This window comes from Camelus ferus, chromosome 7 (assembly GCF_009834535.1).
Source record: "Camelus ferus isolate YT-003-E chromosome 7, BCGSAC_Cfer_1.0, whole genome shotgun sequence".
Classification (NCBI taxonomy): Eukaryota; Metazoa; Chordata; class Mammalia; order Artiodactyla; family Camelidae; genus Camelus; species Camelus ferus.
The window spans coordinates 15,889,236-15,902,271 of record NC_045702.1 but is presented as its reverse complement, the minus strand read 5'-3'; the positions used below and the strand labels follow the sequence as shown (position 1 = coordinate 15,902,271).

The 13,036-nt window shown below is 49.4% G+C and overlaps 1 protein-coding gene across 1 annotated transcript in view; it reads left to right on the top strand.

Moving 5' to 3' along the window:
- The window catches only part of KIAA1549 (KIAA1549 ortholog), a 142,921-nt gene that overhangs the window by 28,974 nt on the left and 100,911 nt on the right, over positions 1–13,036 (top strand).

Sequence of the window (13,036 nt, the reverse complement as noted above, 5' to 3'; positions counted from 1 at the left end):
TTCATCTCCCAAGAGCACTGCTTTTCCTAAAGGAGCCTGAACGTGTGCGGTCCTCTCCAGCTCTGCTTCCATTCGGGTCGGCAGGCGCCTCGGTGAAGGCCCACTACGTGCGGGTTTCCCAGGTCCAGAACGATCTGCATGTTCATTTCCCAACGGCCTGGACTGGAGGCAAGACCTCGTGATGGGAGACAGGATGGGTAGAGCTGTGCGCGCGCTTTCCTCGCCCCCTCTCCTTCACATCGGGCTCTTGGGAAGGGAGCACCGACCTTTCCTTTGCTTTGTCTCCGCTGCAGCCCCGAAGGCTGTCTTCCCAACGCTGGCGCCCCCCTCACACCTGCTGCCCCGCACAGACTCGAGCGACAGGAGAAGCGAGAGGCCCGCCGCGCTCGCGCTGTCCAGGTTTCCCGGCTCTGACCCCTCCTCGCGGGCCTCCCTCCACGGGGCGTCCCTGGGGACGAGACGCAAGGGGCCACCAGGGCGGCGGGGCACGGTATTCGGTGCAGGTCGGGGCGGCGCCGGCTGTCGGCTGGGCCCAGTGCTCCCGCGTGCCCTCCCGGGAGGCGGATCCCGGGGGCGGGCCGGGCACCGGCCCCGCGCCGCGCAGCCCCCGCGCTCCCGCGCCCCGCGCCCGCCGCCTGGCCGCCCCGCAGGCAGGAGCCCGGCCGGCCGGGAGGTGGTGCTCGCCTCCCCGCGCCCGGGCCCGCGCGTTGCCGGGCAGCGGCTCGGAGGCTCCGAAGGGGGCGGAGCGGTGAGGTCGGCGTGCGGCTGGCGGCCCCTGTCCGTCCGCGGTTCCGGCCCCCGGCCCGCCCCCGCCTCGCCGGCCTCCCTCCGCGCCGGTGCGCGGCGCCCCGTCCCAGCCGCCGCCGCCACAGCGGACGCCCCTCCCGGGCCTGAAAGCGCCGAGCCGCGAGGCCGGGCCGGGGCGCCGGTCGGGACTGCCGGGGGCGCGGCGCCGACGCCGAGGCGCGGCCATGGAAGGGAAGCCCCGCGCCGGGGTCGCGCTGGTCCCGGGGCCGAGCGGCCGCGGGCCTTCCGCCCTCCGCGCCCGCCGCCGCCGCCCGGGGCTGCTGCTCCCCGGCCTCTGGCTGCTGCTGCTTGCCCGGCCGGCCTCGTGCGCCCCAGGTAAGCACCGCGGAGACCCTCCGACGCGACCCTGCCTTCCTTTATTGCTGTTATTTTCAAAATCCTGCTTTCCCCGCCCATCCTCTTTTATTCTCCACCGCTCCCTCGCCCTCCTTTCTTGAGATGCTTTTCCATTCTTCTCGGGCCCAGCAAATACAGGCACGGGGAAAATAAAGAGAAAAAGCAAGCGGATTCCGGCCAATCTTGCTAAAGGTCTGCAAAGCTGTTCTGTTATCCACGGAGTCCGAGGCGGATCTGGTGGCTTCGTCTTACAATGTGCCTTTATTTTTCCTGCAAAATCGCAGGCAATGGGATTGTATTTGTGCATGGCCATATGAATGTGGTTACATCAAATTTTTGGAAATAGTTTATTGTCTGGTCGAAGGGGTACATTCGGTGTGTGTGCTTTAAAACAGTATTGCATTACTCTGGGTAACCCTGCGTCCCCCAGATGCAGGCAGCTGGCCGTGTCCCCCAGTGCACGCAGGACACAAAGAACAGTCAAAGAATATCTCTTGGAAAGCGCCCTGGCCATGAATCTTTCCAGGGAAATAGCTATTGCTATTACTTCTGCAAAGGCTTTAGTACAACAGAGTGTGAAAATATTGTGATTCTTGAGTGTCAGGGCATGAAAGGAGTGAGGGTTGTTTTTATAATAGGTGCAGTTTACTGACTGTTCGTAGGCATGGAATTAAGAGGCATGATTTATGAAGAAGCACGTGGGCGGGTTTTGTTGTGGAGGAAATGATTTAATTCATATTGCTTCTCTGAAATGTTTATTTGTCCATCCCGAGCATACACACAGGATGGTCTGGAAACCATCTCTGAGCTGACATGCTGCAAGCCAGTGATTGCCCCAGCTCACACACGCGACCACTTTGGGGGCAGGAAAGGAAAGGTGGAGTGAGCAGTGTGCAGAGCTGAGCAAAGCCAGAGGGTCATGGAAGCAACTCCAGATCCTCCCTTCTCATGGGAGCAGTGCCAGAGGACTGCCAAGTGGCTTTGGAAGGAAATGGAACACGTTTGAAGGTGTCCCTTGGACTTCACTGTCAAAATTATAACCAGTGCCACATAGAGGCTGGTACAAAAAAGCACAGGAAGGGACTTCAGTGATCATAGAATGGAATTGCTCCTCTAACTGAAGAAACTGACACACAGAAGTGACTTGCTCAAGGTCACAGGCTAGTTGGTGCAGGGTCATGACTTTCCCCCTCTCCTTACCGCTCTTGACCTGTGGACTTATACACACCTGAGGCCTCTTCATAGATTTCCCATAGCTGGGAACCCTGCTCAGGGAGCTGCACCACAGCTGGGGCGACAAAATGGGTCTCTTTCAGGCAGTGTACAAAGAATGCAGACAGCTCTGCCTGACCCAGCACCTCAGGTCTCAGTCCTGCCCTCTGCATGTCCTGGCCAGTGTGTCCGGAGGGGAGGAGACCCTGGGCTTTCTGTGAGAAGAGATAATCATGAAGCGTACTCTTGGCTCTGTAGTCACCAAAGAAAGCCCATCTGATGCTGATGGACTCATCTGCTGTGGGACACGCCAAACTAATCCTTCCCATTTACTGAGTGCTTCCTGCATGCCAGGTGCTGCATTTTACATACATAAGCCAATCACATTGTGAGTGAGGCTTCATTATCCCCACTTAACAGATGAGAAAACTAAGGCTTCAGGAGTTGAGGTTAGTTTGACTCCAAACTCTCAGCATGTAACCTCTGTACAGCTTCCGCATGTGAATGTGGCCATCTGGACATGCTGCAGATGTTGTGGACGGTGTAAGTAATTCTTTTGATAAACATAAAATAAATGGAGCTGTTTGGAGTGTCCCTCCATAACTAGTCTCTTCTTTACAAGTCTGTTCCTGTTTCCCCTTAACCCTCAATACAAATATTCCACCCGGAGACTTGAAATTAACTGTATTTCCACTCTAGAGCTGACATCACAGATGCAGAGGCTTCATCCTTTCACTAATTGGTGTATTGGGCTCTTCTGGTTTGCACAGCTGCTTCTATGCTGCGTCAGAGAATGGGAACTGAAGAAGAGGAGGACATGGTGTGCCTGTCCTCAAGTATCCAGTGGGGATATGTACGAAGCAGTACATAAGTGAGTGCAGACCCTTGCACAGACTCTCCCCAGGCAAGAAAGGCAGCCAGTAAAAGGGCTCCTCAGGGAAGACCTCTTAAAGGTGGTCCCGATCCACTTGAAGGCTGTGAGGAGCCATATGGATAGAGGGTGGCTTCCTAATGTAGGATACCTGAGTGTGGTGAGTGGTGGGTGATCCTGGGGAGATGCTACATTTTAGTTGTTTGGCCCACGTCTTGTCTCTGTGCCACTAGGACCCTCTGGCTCCCAGGCCGAAGTGTTGTATTTTTACCATCAGAGTGGGGCTGGCGGAGGCTCTGCCGAACCCTGCCATGGTGGTTGTCTTTCTGAAGAGTACATGGTGCTAGGCGGAAAGTGGCATGTCTCACTCCTGCCTTGGCTTTCCTAGGTTAGGCTGCAGTCCCTTCCGTGGCTGCCTGCAGACTGTCTCCTCTTTCCGCAGGTTTCTCTTTCCTTGTTAATTTTTGTTAGATGGAGTCCACTTTCCAATTGGTCCTCTTAGTTCAGTCTTTATTGAAATTTCCATGTTTCATTGATTCTTGTCTATTTCTGTTTCATTCAGCATCTTGACTGTGCTCTTTTTTGTTTGTTCGTTTAAACATTTATAAGTTTGGTCGTAACAGTTCACTGTTGTGGAAACAATTTGTCATCTTTTGGACTTGTTTTTGAACGTAGTGCTCTTAGGATATCCTACTTCCATCCACAATATAAAAAGAAAGAATTGTGCCTCATTTCTTCATCTTATTCAGGGATAAGTCTTTCTTAAAATAATAGTTATTATGAAATTGATAACTTTGGAAATTATTGGAAGGTATAGAAAACAGGTACCCATAATCCCACAACTTATAGATAACACCGGAAATAGTTTTTTCCTGTAAACAGTTTTGTCTTTCTTTTGTTAACATTAGAAAAAAAGAAAATTGAATTATATGTATTTACTTTTTTCACTCAGTATTTAACTTAAGCATTTCCCTATTCATTAAGCACTGTTTGAAAACAGTTTCTATCCTGATAATTTACTTAATTGTTCTTTTATTATTTCCAGCTTTTTTTGCTGTTATAAATAATGCTATGATGAATAGCTCTGTAGGTAAGGCTTTTCTATATTTCTTCGTGTGTGGGATTTTTAAAAAAAATACATTTCTAGAAGGAAATTTAGAAAGTAATTTAGATCTAAATTTAAATCTGCCAGGCTGGATCTTCGCCTGTTTTGTTCAGTGTGCTGGGTGCCTGATCCGTGCTTAGTAGGTGGTTGTTGAATGAATCAATTTTTTATGTAAAGCTATAACACTGAAATTAACTGGAGCAGTTTACACAACTCACTGTTTCACTTCATCATCACTAGCATTGAATATTTTTAAAATCATTGTTAAATAAATTTGTAACATGTTGCTTTAATTTTTTTATTACTTTTGAGTTGAATATTTTTTGTTTATTTCGTATTTGTAGTCTGTGGATTTTCTGTTTTTGCTTATTTATCTGTTGTGATATACATCTATTAAAGTCTTTATATAGTAAAGATAGCAACCATTTTTTCTCCCTTTTGTTGCATTTTCCCTCTCCTAATGGATTTTCTTTTAAATTTTATATAATTTTGAAATTCCTAAGTTTTGATTATTTTGATTAGCAAAATCTGCCATTTTGTTTTTCTTTTTTTCATTGCGTTTATGCTTAATGGCATGTTACATTTTTATCTTAATGCATTGTGATTAGCATTTTGAGATGAATATTTGTTACACATTCTGAGTGATTTAGTGTCCTATAAACAGAGACTTAGATACATGTTTCAAAGGTGTGAACCCTAGACTCCTACATCAGCGTCCCTTGGGGATGTTGGGGTGCTTGTTAAGAATTTCGATTTCTGGGGCTCACCCTTGACCTACAGTAGAATTTTTGGTGGTCGTAACTGGGAATCTTCCTTTTTAACAAGTTCACAGCTGAGTTTTAGGCACTTCCACCTTTGGGACACTGATCCAGATACCGATAAACCTGTAATTGAAAGTTAATGGCATTTTAGGGATATACCACTTAATATCAGGCAATCTGTTCACTATTAGAACAATCAGTTTAAAATCGTGACGTTGAAACTGTTTTTTGTTGTATCTTTTTTGCTTGGTTCTCTTTGGGCTGGGAATCAGAGGGCGTAGAGGACATGATTTTAAATCCTCACCTCCTGGCCACTGGGGAACAGCTGCTGCAGTCTTCGTCAGGAAATGCCTCATTTAATCCTGAAAACAGAACCCAGCCAGGGGTTGTTAAAAGTCACCCGGGACCTGGGAGCCACAGGTTTTCTCTCAGTGCCCTGGGTGCTAGAGGCAGCTAATTACTGTAATTATAATTACACTAGGTTGATTTTCCCAGATAGAAAGATGCTATTCTCACTGATCGAATTTGTTTCCAAGTTGTGCCCACCTACCTTTCATCTGCAACTCACAGCCACATGATTTCTCTTTCATGTGCTAAGGCAGCATGGTTTGTTGGAAAGCGCATTGAACTGAGTTAGCAAACCCGAGTGTGCTCTTCTCAGCTGATGACTTGCTGTGTTCCTGTGGGTGGGATACACTGTCCTGTTTTTTTTCATCATTGTACAGAGGGGTCGCAGAGATTACCTCTAAGTTCCCTTTTAGCTCTTACATTTCAAAGGCCCCTGTTATAGACAGTAACTGTCCTGTTTCTACTGAATGTTGATGAGTGTCACTGTCTCACTGTCCTATAGGTGTTCTAGCCCAGTGACCTACTGAAGACCATTGCATGTAATTTTTTCTTTAAAAAAAATCCTCCTCTACTCTTCCCACCTGCATCCCGACCCCCAGGACACATATTTTGCTCTCTCTTGTTCTATCTCTTTGTCTTGTCCAGTTTTCCCATCTTTGTTGATAACGCTTTGGGGTAAGCTAGTGCTGTGGCTAGTGCTTTAGGCATTGTCTCCTCATTAGTGAAAATCTAACCTTGCTACTGAAAGTGTGGACCACATACCTGCAGAATCATCATCATCTAGTAACTTGTGAGAAATGCAGAGTCTCAGGTCCCACCCCAAACCTTCTGAATCAAAGCCTGCGTTTTCACGAGACCCCCGAATGACTTTGCACACACACATGAAGTTTGAGAAGCATGGGCCTGAGAGGTACTGCCTCCTGTTCCAAGCTTCTGGGAGTAAGCGGTGTTGGATTATTAGGGCCTGAGTCAGCCCAGACTACGCTGGAGCTAGTCCAGCTCTTCAGAGACCTTGGGCTCTACCTGCCTTTGGGACTGAGTCACTGTGAATGGTGTATAAGAACCCTATTCCACTTGACCAGGCAACTTCACAACAGAATGATTCTCTCAATCTGCCCTGCTTCATAACCCATTCATGCATTATGGACATTTGGCTGGTTGTTAAGACTCTGAAATGCTACCATACCAGTTGTTAAAGAGCTGCTCTACTGAGCATCCCCCAACCCCCAAGATCTCGCAGCTGAAGGGTTACTGCTCAGCGTAGCAGGAACCTCGGGACTCTGTTCCGAACAGCACCCCTTCCTGTCGGCCAGTGCTCATGCCGCACCTGCTCTTCACACTGTTGAGTATCACAGACATCCGTCATGCACCCAGTCATCCATCCATCCCAGACCCAGTGCTAAAAAAAGTTTAAGTGGATGCGTTTGATGGTAGTTGAAGTGATAGACCTGGATGACCCCACTGAAGGAGAACACATAGAGTTGGAAGAGAAGAAGGTCAAGGACAGAGGCCCAGGAAATTAACATTAAGGACAGAGGAAGAGAAAGAGGAGCCCACAAATGAAAATGACTGTCGTGACAAAATAGTGTTGTGAAAGCTGGGGAGGGGGTGTTTTCATATCAGTCCATCGTGTCCAGTGCTGCTACCCTAAACTCTTTCTCAAAGAGTGGTGGGAGGGCCACCTCATCAGAATCACCTGGGCTCTTGTTAAAAACCCAGACTCATAGTCAAGCTAGACCTGCTGAAATAGGTGATGTCTGAGGTCTTGTAGTTTGAAGATATTCAGTAAGCTCCTCACATGATTCTTACGTGTGATGAGGTTTTGAATACTCTGCACCCACTGTGCCCATTTTCTCATGAGCCCCCACATCCTAGATCCCCACTCCCACCCCCGTCATAAATGTCTAAACAAGGAGGAAGTGACGTGACCAGATTTGCCACCTGTAACTTCATTGTGACTTGGGGTCGATGGAGGTTTTTAAAACATGTAATAGACTTGGTCATGTTTATAGGCTTCAAGAAAGAATCAGTAAAGGAAGACTAGAAGTAGCTGAAGGATAATTTGCCCTAGGTGAGGGAGTTCCTGTGGGCAGGCAGGCTCACCATAGGAGGGCTGGGGAGAAATGATATTGGGAGAAGGAATTGAGGGGACTGGTGGAAGGTTGGGAGTGAAGTCTAAGGTGATGGAAGTATGCAATGTTGCCAGTAGGTGTGCGACGCCATTTGTCCCATAGCATCTGACATGTCAAATGTGGCCAGGAAGGTGGCCGGTTGGCTTGAGTCAGAGTTGGTGAAGGCAGGGCAGAGAAGAGCCTGGGGGGATTGGAGAGATCTGATCAGACATGGTGGGGATGATGCGGTGTGGAATCTGGGCTGGATGAGGAAGGAAGGGAAGCAGTGGATGGAACAGTGGGCAAAGGACTGAGAAAGGGGGTCCAGGATAAGATACCAGAGCAGGGGTGTTAGCAGTGAGGTAGCGGGAGGGCTGGAGGGATTAAGGCTTTAGAAGTGGACCAACTCTGGTTTTGGTCTTGGTTAAGAACCAGGGGTGGGATGGCTATGGGAGTCAGTTGTTGGACTGGAACATGAATGCAGGCTTTGGGTGAATAATCTGTGGATGGTGAATTTGCCGGGAGTGAGGTGAGAGGACCGTGAGCCGGGCACTGAGTCCTTGATGAACGAAGGGAAGTGACCGGATGATGGCCGTGATAGAGGACATGGCTCTTTATTCTGTCCTCCCCCATCACCATTGCCACCAGTGCCGTTCAAGCTCCCATCATATTTTCCCTGGTTACTGACATGGCCTCCATCCAGTTCATCCTCCACCTTAGGCTGGAGGTCCTTTCAGAAACACATCTGGTCACGCCACTTCTTGCTTAAACACTTGGATGGGCTCCCCTTGGTTTTACTGACCCTCCAAGTCCGATAGCCTTTGCTCTCAGTACTGGTTTCTGGCGGGGGTGGAAGTGGGGATCTACGATGTGTGGGCTCATGAGAAAATGGACACAGGTGCAGAGTGTTCAAAATGTTGGTGCTGAAAAGGGACCAAAAAGAGAGGGGATGTGAAATGATTTGAAGACTGAGATTCGCCCTCCTCTGGTCGAGGGTCAGCAGCAGAGAGGGTGTACTTTGCGGTGACCGGCCAGCAGCTGCAGAGGGCTGACTCGGGCAGTGGTGTCTGCTGTGACCTTTCAAGGAGTGAAGTCAGGCAGTGGGTTAAGGGAAGGGGAAGGGGAAGGGTGGGGGCAAGGCAAGGGGGGGGCCTCCTGTGCAGGTGAGAAAGTAGGGGCGCATCAGCTGATACGGGTGGGCTGGAGGGGAAGAGAGAGATTGCTGGAAAGGGAGGCAGTGAGGGCAGGAGCCAAGTCTCTCCAGGGTTCGGAGGGGAGGGAGCCCAGGGCAGGAGACGAGGGATTGACTTCAGAAGGAGGAGAGCGGAGGGAGAAGTAGGAGGTGAGGGATGGGGCGGGGCTGCGCGGGGGGGCGGGGCCTGGCGTTGGAGAGCGGTAGGTGAGACCATCTTCTGAGGTGAGTGTGAGATGGGAGTGGGAGCCGGAGAAAATCCCCCTGGTTTCCAGAGGAGCTTGAGAGGAGGCGAGTGAGTGAATGAACTGCCAGGTGGTGCAGGGGCCCCGCTGAAGGGGAAAGGCCTGTCTGGGTAGTAGGGCAGGCGGCGCTCTCCGCTCGCCTTTCCTGCGGCCCTGACGGCCCTGAGCCTGAGTGAGAATGAGCGGTGACAGCGGTCCTGGGTCAGGGATTGCACGTCTTGGCGGGAGGACGGGGCCCTGGAGGCTCCTCGCTCCCAGTGATTGGCAGGTGTTCACAGCCCCGTGGGGCCGCCGGGAAACTCTCCCTCCTCCTCTCTTTGTTCTCTGGCTCTTGTTCGGGCCGGTGGAAGGAAGCCCTCCTCACCATCGTTCTGGGTGCTCCGAAGTTAATCGACCTGAAGAGCTGCTGTCAACCCTGGGTAAATGCTGCCTGGCAGCCTTCAAAGGGGGAGGCCTCACATACACAGCACAAGCCATCTTCTGCAGCCAGCTTCGAGGGGAACTTTGGCCAAGCGCAGGAGACAGGTGTGAACAGGTGGGAAGCCCGCTAGGTGCAGGTGCGGTGCGTGGAGCAGTGGCCGCACACCTGGGAGCTGGCTCCAACGGCAGATAGTCAGGTCCTGCCCCAGTTCTACCGATCTGCCTTTTAAAGGCACGTCTTGGTGACTTGTCTGCACACTAAGGTTTGAGAAGCTCTGTCCAAGGCAGTGTGTTGTTGAGGTTGGGTGCATTTCTGGGATTTCTGGTCATTACATTATGAGTGGGGAGTCTTTAACTGAAAAAATCCAGGTTTCTGGTTGGTTGGGGAAACTGAGGGAAGGAGCAGTAGCAGGTTCAGAACCGGGCTGGTGTCTGGCTGGCCGTGTAACTCAGAGGACTGCTCCTGCTCAGTGCTTTCCCTCAGGGCCTGGGGGAACTTTCGTCCTGTTCTGGGCTGCCCTGCACTGATCTCGCGATGACCACCGAAGATTGCAGACACACCTGGAGGTAGTTGAAGCAAACAGGTGCTAAAACTGAGGCGAAGGTGAAAGCAACCCAAATGTCCATCGGCCGATGAATGGAAAAGCAAAATGCTGTCTCTCCATGCTAGGGGATTATTACTCCTTAAAAAAGAAGGACGTTCTGACACATGCTACTGCGTGGATGATCCTTGACATTAATGCTGAGTGAAATGAGTCACAAAAAGACAAGTACTCCGTGGTTCCACTTATATGCGGCATCTGGAGTTGTCAGAGTCACAGAGACAGAAAGTCAAGTGGTGGCTGCCGGGGGCTGGGAGTAGGGGAAGGGAAGGGGGCTTTAGTGTTTAATGGGTGCAGAGTTTCAGTTTTGCAAGATGAAGAGAGTTCTGGAGGCTGGTTAAACAACAACTGAATATATCAGACACGATTTAGCTGTGAACTCAACAGTGGGTAATATGGTAAGTTGTATGTTATGTGGGGTTTTAAAAATACTACAATTATTAAAAAAAAAAAAACTAAAGTGAGGCTGCGTGGAAACAAGCCGGTGGGGTAGCAGAAGTGAATGCTCATCAGAGCTGGGAGAACGGTGGTCTAGGCGCAGGGCAGGAGGGACCTCCTCCCACCCCAGCCCACCCCACCTCACCTCACCATCCTTGTGTTGAGAAAGCCGTCTGATGGAGGATAGGATGGGGGCGGGGGCTGGGGGCTGGGGGCTCCGAAGGGGTTGGAGTTTTCACCCTGGGCCTGAATAGAGGCTGGATAGTCTTAAGAATTTATAGAACCAGATTCTTCTTCCTTGCTGTTGGAATTAGGCTTTTAAATATTTTTGTGCATTTTCAGGATTACAGTGGCTTTATTTTTTCCCCTGATTATAAAAATGGTATGTGTTCATTGCACTAATTTGTACTTACTGTTCCCTCTGCCTAGAACATTCTTATCTCAGATATTATCTACATGGTTTACTACACCCCTTCCTTCAGGTCTCTGCTCACATCTCACATAATCAGAGAGGCCTTCTCTGTTTTAAAGAAACAGCAGCCTCTTCCATAGTTGCTTGCACCTGATCCTGCTTGGTCTGTCTCCACCGTACTTACCACCGTCTTATATGTGTCTGTTTAGTTCCCTGTTTCCCTCCACTAGACAGTAAGCTCCACCAGGCCAGACTTTATCTGTTTTGTTCTGAGTTATCTATTCAGCAAATCTTTCTTGAGTGCAGACATTGCTGGGCCCTTGAGATACATCAGTGAATAAAGTTAGTTGTATGGTGTGTTCCTAGGTGCTAAGTGCTTTGAAGAAATGGGGCAGATAAAGGCTTGGGAGTGAGGAATTGAAGTTTTCATCTGGGTGGGTAGGGAGGCCTCACTGAGGGGGTGACTGCGTTATTAGCTCGGGCCGCCATTACAAAGTGCCACAAACCCAGTAGGCTGAACAACAGAAGTTTATTGTTGCAAGGTTCTGGAGGCTGGAAGCCCCAGATCGAGGTCTGCAGGGCCTTGCTCTGAAGGCACAGGGGAAGGATCTGTTCAGGCCTCTCTCTTGAATTCTGGTAGTTCCTTGGTGTGTGGCATAGTGACTCCAGTCTTCATGTGGCCTTCTCCCTGTGTGTGTGCCTGTGTTCAAGTTTCCCCTTTTTCTAAGGACAGTCGTTGGATCAGGGGCCCACCCTCCTCCTGTGAGACTTCATCTTAATTCATTACATCTGTAGTGACCCTATTTCCAAATAAGGTCCCATTCTGAGGTACTCTGGTTTAGGACTCCATCATATGAATTTGGGGGCGGGTCATGGTTCAACAGTGACGTTTACTCTGATTTGAAGGAGGCCGGGGGTAAGCCAGGCAGGTGTTTGGGGGGACAGTGTTCCCTGCACAGGAAGCAGCCAGTTTAAATGTGGGAGTGTGCCTAGTGTTGGGATGGGAAGGAGGCCAGTGGGCCCCAAACAGAGCAGAGGGGAGAGGGGGGAGGCAGCAGGAGCTCAGGTGTGGGAGGAAGTGAGTGTGCGGTCATAGGTCACAGAACTTGTCATTACCCCAGGGAGTTAGAGTTAGCAGAGGAGTGATGTGATGAGGCTTAACACGTAAAATTTATTGCACCTTGAATGAATTCAGATGGTACAGAAAGATGTAAGTTAGAAAGTGAGAATCCCCTGGATCCCCTCACTGAGAGATAACCCCTGTGACCCTTTGGTATTTCTCCTCTCAGACTTTTCTGCCGCGTACAAGCACAGACATGCGAAGGAACTGTGTCGTGTTCTGTGTATTGTTGGCTGACTTGCTTTCTGTTACTTCACACTTTATCATAGAACCTTTATGGTGTCAGGAAATATAGATCCACATCATGATTTTATTCGCTGCTGTGCATGTTCTGTACTTTAACTGGTTCTCTGTTGATGGATAATTATATTGCCTTCAGCTTTTGCTGTGATAAAAAACACTGCCATGAGCATCTTTGTACATCTATCTTTACACACTTTTCTAATTATTTCCTGAGGATAAATTCCCAGAAATAAAAGTGCTGGACTAGGCAGTATTCATATATTAAATTTTGATATTTGCTGCCAAATTGCTCTCTAGAAAGGCTGAAGCAATCAGCATTCTCTCTAGCAATGAATCTGAGTGCCAGTTTTGCGTCTACCCTTCCAGAATACAGGCTGTTACCAATCCTTACTACCTTTGCCAAACTCATAGGTAAAAAATATCTCCTTGAAAGTTGCATTTTTTTTGCTTGTTAACTCGGGCCTTTAATCAAGGCCCTCTTTGTGCTTCTTTCCCTGGTTTCCCTTGCAGAAATCTCAGGGCTGACCTGGGAATAATACCCAATAATTCCAGAGTGTTAGCCGTGTGCCAGATAGCATGGTGGGCACACTCTACGAGGTGGGCACCATTATTGTCCCCGTTTTACAGATGAGGAAAAGAAAGGTTAGAGAGGTCCACAAACTTGCTCAAGGTCACATAACTAGTAAAAGAGTCCTTCTAACCCTGGAGATGTCCTTTGCTCTGGGTCCATGTTAGAGAATGACTCTATATGATCTCCACTGTTGAAATGCCCACTCACAGGCTTTGCTTACTCAGTAGAGTGAGCTCTGTGGG